This window comes from Pelobates fuscus, chromosome 1, assembly GCF_036172605.1.
Source record: "Pelobates fuscus isolate aPelFus1 chromosome 1, aPelFus1.pri, whole genome shotgun sequence".
In the NCBI taxonomy this organism is placed as follows: domain Eukaryota; kingdom Metazoa; phylum Chordata; class Amphibia; order Anura; family Pelobatidae; genus Pelobates; species Pelobates fuscus.
This window is the reverse complement of record NC_086317.1, coordinates 208,080,270-208,088,415: the sequence shown is the minus strand read 5'-3', so window position 1 is coordinate 208,088,415 and position 8,146 is coordinate 208,080,270.

The following is an 8,146-nucleotide window of genomic DNA, read 5'->3' as shown; positions in this document are numbered from 1 at the left end:
CGACGTATGCCACGCTGCCAGCCCTGGGCTCCGTATGAGCCAACCATCTGTGCCCACGGTCCCGGTTCCATAAGTGGCCGGTAACGGAATTCCTGGTTAGTGTGGTCAGTCCAGGTGCTGGGTTGCGGTTTGAGGAGTGACCTCTGGGGCTCAAGGCCCAGGAAGGCTGTCGTGGGGTCAGTCCCAGTCTTATGGTGCGGAGACTAGGCAGTACAGACCTGCTTCGAGTGGTGCGGTGAGGGGGTTCCACTGCTCAATCACCTCGTGAGAGTGAGGTGCCCCTCTCTGCGTTGTTGCCTGTGGAAGGTGAGTGCCGCCGTGCCCAGTATAGGCCTTAGTGTCGCCATGTTGTAGGGGGCATGTGAGAGGCCGTCAGGCTGGAGTCCTCTTTTAAAGTGCCGTCTCTTGCTGGGCCAGCTTGAAGGTGGGTGCTTTGAAGGGGGGGCTGAGGTGGGTCGCTTCTTCAGCGCCTCGTTGCTGGTTTTGGCGGGTACCTTGTATTGGTTACAGGTTTTGCGCCATCACCTTTGGTCTCCGCCATCTTGAATGCTGTGTCGGATCAGGGTGGCCCTGAAGCGGCGTCCTGGCTGGTCGGGGTTCGAGGGTGAGGACCGGGATCACCCCCCCGGTCCAGAGGGGGGGGAACGGGGCCATTTCCTCATGGGTCTGGCCCTTGGTTTGGTACCGATGGACGGGATAGTGGAGCAGCGGCCGTCTGCTCCACTCACCGCCGGAGAAGGCCTCGATTGCGCCAGTGAGGGTTCACCCCCCAGGGGACTGGAGCCCTTCTGGCCAGCCTCACCCTGGGTCTGGTACTCTCCACCCGATTGGAGTTGCCGCTGCCGGTCGGTTTTATATTTCAAAATTTCAGTTTCATGCTTATATTTCCTTGTTGTTCCAGGAGCTGGTCTGACATGTGACCGTCCTGCTCGGCGGTCCGGCCCCGCCCCCAAAAAGGTCAAATTTTATAGAGCCTGTCAAACAGTGGCTCATGTCTAGGGGGTCACAGTGCGTTATCATTAAAATTAAGGAATCGCATCAGTTGCAGGTAGCGATCCCTCTGCATAACCTCAGGGAAAAGAGGGATAGCCAGGATACGTTGCTTGCTCCAGTAGGACCTGATACTGGACTTTTTAACTAGACCCATCACTAGGGTTAAAGCCCAAAACTGCTTCATCTCTGCAACATCCGTGGGTCGCCACATATTCCTGCGACTATAATGGGACCCCGGATGTGTAGAGAGATACTGCATGGCAAACAAATTAGTTTGCTGAGCCATGAGCTCAAATAAAGTCGTCCGACATAAAGAGCTCAAAAAAATAATTGGCTTGCAGTCGTACATTGTTAAAGTGATGCCTGGTGGAACAGTAAATTGCAGTTATTCTGGGGTCATCGTGTTTGGGGGCACCCAGTCTCCGTCTGGCATTAGGCTTTCTGAGCGTCCTCATGTGGGTGGTGGAGCAACATCACTTGAGGTCTCACTGAGAGGCACAATGTCAGAGGAAGGGAGTGTCACTGTCTTGCAGAGTCACTATCACTGCCTGCCAGAATGATTTACGCCTCCTCTGCCAAGTAGTGATGTGCCATTCTAGGGGGACAAAGCAATTATGTAATAAAAAACTAATGGGGTAATTACTAATGATCTACCTGCCTAACACCCACTACCCGCCCTCAAAAACCAACAAAAAATAAAATAAATGTACTGATCACAGTTTAGGCAGCTGCGATAAGTACTGAAAGGGTTATTATTATTATTATGTTGTTTTATTATAATAAAAATAACCCTAAAAAAGGTCAGCCTGATCAGAGAGCCCTCTGATCACAGATACGGGACTGTACAGCAGATATACTGTATAGTACCGTGATCACGGCAGCAGGGAAATACTTAACAGAGATTTGAGCTGCTGCAACTGACATAAATGGTCAAAAAAAAAAAAAAATGTTGACACCTCCTCATCCCCCCAAAAAAATTAATATAAGGACAAAAGTACTAAAAGCCCTAATCAGGCTGATCACAGTGTTAATGCTGTGATAAGCACTGAATGGGTTAAAAAAAATCAATACAATTTAAAGTTTAAATTTGAACATTTAATAAGTTTTACAGTTTTGGAAACTGTAACGGTCAGTGATCTCTCTGCCACTTTCCTTCAGATCAAACTGAGGTAAAGGAGAGTGGCAGAGGGAATGTGTCAGCCAATTAAAATGTATTGGCTGACACATTGTAACAATGATTGCAGTGACTGGCTGTCACTGCGATCACATGCTGCAAATCACAGTCATTGACCACAAGGGGACTTCCTGGTTTGCCAGGCATGTCGCCTGACCGCGATCTGCAGCGGGTGAATAGCGGCTGCCATGCGGTCGCCAAGGACATTCTATGCCTCCCGTGTGCGTTATGAGCCAGCCCCTTAAGGACAGCATAGATCGCCCGCCGTCCTTAAGGGGTTAAATGCACCCATATAACTTCAACTCAATTAACAGGCCACTATAGGTACTCAAACCACTTCATCTCATTGAAGTGGCCTGGGTGCAGTGTCTCTGTTCCCCTTTAGAGAAACTGCAATGATTACATTGCAGGACTAAGACTGCCTCTAGTGGCATTTCCTGGTGGCTAACCAACTTTTGGTTGCATGAGGACATCCAGCATCTTTAAAATCCCAATAGGAAAGTATTGAATCAATGCTTTTTTTATGGGGATGGGCTAATAATCCCATGGATATCTCCTCCCCGTCTGACGATGTCAGAGGAGGCGGAACGCCGACCCAGCACTGGAATCATGTGAGTAAACAAAAGTTTTTTTTTTTTTTTTTTTTAAACTCTTTCCATACATGGGGGGTGATGCCGCAAGGGAGCCAAAAGGAACTATAGTGTAAAGAATACTACTTTGTATTCCTTACACCAGTGCTTTCCAAACTTTCCCTGTTGGTGACACTTTTTAGACATGAATCATTTTGTGACAAGGTCTAGCAGACTAGAGGTTAAACTACTACTAACCACTTATAAGAGATATGGACACATACATAAATTGTAATAACAAAATAATATTAAGCATAATAATCAAAGGATTATGCGCACATTGATCTACTCACTATTTTGACAGTGTGTGATATTTGTGATGGTTATCTAATTCAGATTAAAAAATGTAAATGCATGTAGGGCTTTGTTTGAATGCAGATGTGTATTTTTGCAGTGTAAAATGCACACCGTTATACACACACACAGATACAGGCAGACAGTCAAACGTGCGCACACTCTCCCTCTTTCATTTACAGACATTATGGGCTGATGGGGAAGCAGGGGCACTGCAATCTTACTGGCACAAACAAGTAAGCTCTCTGACGCCCAATTTCACTTATACGCTAACACACAAGCTCACTATAAACAGGCGCACACTTGAATACCCAATAGAAAAGTATTGGAACAATGCTTTCCTATGGGGATGGCCTAATGCGCTACCGACAAGTTTACTGATGCACACATACTGACACAAGCTCATTACACACAAGCTTACTGACACACACACACAAGCTCACTGGTCTGCATACATTCACTGGCACTCAACGCAAGCTGTTTAGAGAATAAACCCCAATTTGGCATGGAAAAGATTATTGTGTCAGAAGAGAGACTGCAGCAGGCATCCAAAGTGTACCAAGAGAAGGGAAGCAGATACACCGGTCTGCCCACATCTTTTCTTGATCTCTCCATCTCATCACGTACAGGGCAGGGGGCAAAGCGCATGGATGCTGTGCCCACGCGCTGCCTAATGGAATGGGATCAGATCCAGTCAGTAGGGTGTGAATCAGACACCAGAAAATAGCGTTCAACACTGTGGGTAGCGGCCACTGGTTTCTGGCTGTCATCCTGATTTTTACTGTTTCTCCGTTACTGGGTCTGCTTGGACAGGACAATTGCGGACAGCCCAATTGTCCGGACAAACCCAGACACCATTCTAGCTGCAGTGTTACCAGACCTGTTTGAGTGACACACCTGCCCACTCCAGGAGACAGTAAGGTATCACGACACCGTTTTGGAAATCACTGCCTTACTTTAGTATCCCTTTAAGTTACTTATGTGCAGTAGCCCTTTATATTTAATGCTGCATAATTCTTTTTTCATACAGGCTGTGTGAGTTACAGCAAGGGGAGGTGTGGTCAGGGTTGCATAAACTTAGTGATTTAACTCCTGAAGCAGACCCGGACTGGCCATCGGGCAAATGCCCAGTGGGCCGCGATGGCTATGGGCCGAGACCGGCAGGGGAGATCACAGGATCTCCCCTGCTGGCCCATGCAGGGCAGCACCGGCCCTAAGAGGGACCAGTGTTCCTTCACGGACCGAAGGAAAGGTTTGTGAATCCATGCGTGCATGCATGTCTCCCTCTAACGAGCTCCAATATAATCAGAGTGTTGCAATGGTAACCAGTAGCAACACTCACTAATACCGGCGCTCTCGAGAGGGAGAAGCATGGTCTGTACCCTGCCGAGGTACAGACTAGGGATCGGCCAATTATCGTCCGATATTCTGTGTTTTCTGCCAATAAAGATACCGATATTTCTGTTAATACGTACTAGGACCGCCGGGCACAGCGCAAGCCCGGCAGCCCTGGGAGGCCCAGCACACTCTTACTTACCTTCCCTGCAGCTCCCCTGTCTAACTCTTGCGAGTCCCGCGGCCGTCACAGCGTTACCACGGCAACGCTCCGCACGGCACTCAGGCCGCGAGATTTACACAGGGGAGCTGCTAGAAAGGTAAGTAAGCTTGCTGACTGTATGCAGTTTGTGTGGTGTGTTGACTGAATGCAACCCCAAACCTGCCCTCCTTCAGTTCTAATCTGCATGCCACGCTGTATTGGTTTCCAGCATTCAGTGCCCTTCAGGAACCCATGTAGGAGCCCTGCTGCTTGCACACAGCAGGGATAAAGGACAAGAAGAAACAGTGTGATACCCAGAACTGTATGTCCTGGGCATTAGGTGATAGAGGTTCCACAGCCCTGTAGACTGCAGTCTGTGAAGACAGCTTGTGGCTTCAGACATCCCTCTGCACAGTACATGCCACCGGACCACCAGGTAATGCTATATCCCGCCCCCATGCCAAGTAACAAGCAAGGGGGCCGGAAACTAAAAAAATATATATATTTTTTAAATTAATATTTTTTAAAAAAAAATCTAATTACAAATACTCCCCCTCCCCCTTTGCACAAATTATATACATACACTGCACAAACACTTACTGCATTCACTATATACACACACACACGGCATGTATATTTTGTGCGTTTACCTTTAGTAATAGTTTATTTTTTTTTAAATGGTAAATGTACAGAATATCGGTTAAGTTATCAGCTATTGGCCTGAAAGTCCACAGATTATCGGTATCGGCTCTAACAAAAATCAATTTCGGTCGATCCCTAGTACAGACCAAATGACCAGCCGGCTGGACCGCCAGGGATCGTCATCAGCCTGTTCCCTGGCAAGGTAATTAGAGGGAGGGGGAGTGGATTATATATATCTTAATGATTACATTGATTAAGCAGCTAAAAATACTGGAAACTTGCTGCCAATTCAATTTATTGTTGCTTTGTTTCCTAATTTGCCAAACACACATTTTTGGCAACACACACTTTTCAGCCAATTAACACATTGAGATATCCATCTTCAGATCAAGATTACTTTTCAACCTGGATATTTTACCTATTTTTGTCAACTCTTAAAATAGTGTTTTGCATTCTACTTGCATTAATAACTTTTAGAATGTCTTGCTATTAACCCACTACACCTCCTGCTTCATACCATCTATTAACCCAATACATCCCCTACAATCATACCCCCTATTAACCCACTACACCCCCTGCCATCTTACCCCCAAATGAATCCACTAAACCCCGGCACTTACATACTACACACTCTATACCCCTTATAAACACCCTCTGCATTTACACATACACTAGGCACTCTCAATACCCCTTTAAATACACACTCTATAACTCTTGTACACACACGACACACACTCACATACACACAGTACACAAACTCTATACCCCCCTCAACATACCCTGCACCACTTATATACACCACACCATGCGCACACAGACACAATTAACATGCCCCCTTTGTGGCCCCGCCCCTCGCAGTGGGCTGCTGGCCATTAACTGCCCGGGCTGAATTTTCGTCCCAGTTCTGAAGTATGCATCATGCATATACGGTCTCACTGCCATTTCTAAAGAGCTACAGCCATCGCTCTAAACCAATGAAACAATCCAGAGGTAAACTACCCATCGAGCTAGGGGTGCAAAGGATAACGGTGCTGCTGAGGTGCACCCTTCCCCAAGAGTTGGCAGAGAGATCAGATTTTCTTGGTTAGTCCTACGCTCAGGGAATTTTTTGGTGGGCTGCACTAGCAAACAGCAAGTCATAGCAAAAGTTTAGTAAAAAGAGAGAGAATGTGGGTTTGGAATGGCAAGTAGCGTAGCAAGAAGCACTGGCAGACAATCTATCCCTTCCATTGTGCTCTGTATCATGCTGATGGCCACTGGGATAGAAGACTAAAGCTGCTCCACATTTTGTGCTAAACTATAGACATGCAGCAAAACAAGAACCAATTATGGTCAGTAAGGTAACCTGGCCGGTGATGACCTTAATAGGAATTCACAAGGAGTGTTTGTCAGTGAGAGTGGGCCATAGTGTCTGTTAGTGACACCCACAATGACAAACTCTGCATTGGGCAGTTGCTGCATGCACCACTCGTACACTCAGCAACAATGCAGGCACTCTAGAACAGTGAAGAGGTGCGTGCGTGTGAGTGATGTGCACATTATTTTAGATGTCAAAGGAGAAACAGTCAGTTGCACACTGCTCTACACAGGAAAGCATTTTGCAAGGTATTCTCGGTAACCATTCCAAAACATCACTGTACACCAATAGTGTAGGAGGTTAGGATTTTTTTTTTTATATACCCAATTCTGACAAAAATCTGGGTAATTAATGTGCCTTCAAGACTTGGTAGAAAACCACTGGCTTAGCATTACTCTTTAATGGTGACTAGTCTGGTCATATAGTCACCAGAACAACTACAGTATAACCATTCCCTCCAGGCATTTTCATGCAAGCACTGCCTTTTTAGAGAAAATGCAGTGCTTACATTGCCCCTAGGGACACCTCCAGTTGCCACTCCTCAGATGGCCACTGGAGATGCTTCCTGGGACAGTGGTGCACAGCAGGCATGCTCTGCATGGAGACACTGAATTTTTTTCTCGATTCAATGCATCGCTACAAGAAGGTGTGGATTGGATAAAATGGTGTTTGGTCCCATCCCAACCCGCCTCCTTGCCAATATCCCTCTGGGCATTGGATTGGCTAGACCTGCGCAGTGCTGGAAATAAGGTAAGTTTTAACCCCTTCTAAGAGGGGGCAGGTCACCTAAATGGTAGTTTGGGTTACGTTAGAATTTGGTAATTACACAGTAACTCGTGTAGGTGTGATTTATAGGCCCCCAGGACAAATTGAAGAGTTAGATAATCTACTAGTTGAGGAAATAACTAAAATGACAATGAAGGGGGAAGTTATCATCATGGGTGACTTTAACCCCTTAAGGGCCAAACTTATAGAATAAAAGGGAATCATGACATGTCACACATGTCATGTGTCCTTAAGGGGTTAATCTTCCTGATGTGAATTGGAAAACAAAAATAGCTGCTTGTGCCAGGAGCACACATATTCTAAACTCCCTACTGGCATTGTCTCTAAAACAAGTCGTTGAGGAGCCAACTCGTAAAGAGGCCATACTAGATTTAGTGTTAACAAATGGAGATTTGGTATCCGATATTACTGTAGGTGAAAGTTTAGGATCCAGTGATCATCAATCAGTGTAGTTTAATATAAGAACAGTGACTGAGTCACACCACACAAAAACAAAAGTTTTAGGCTTTCGAAAAACAGACTTTTCTAAAATTAGAATATGTGTAAAGAAGTCATTATATCAGACTGGAGCAATTTAAATGGAGCCCAAGAGAAATAAGATTATTTAAAAGTTGCACTGCTGAAGGCAACAGAAAATTGCATTAGGCTTGGCAGTAAAAGCAAACAATTCAAGAAACAAATGTGATATTCCGCAGATGTGGCCAAAATAGTAAAAAACAAAAAGTTAGCAAGTA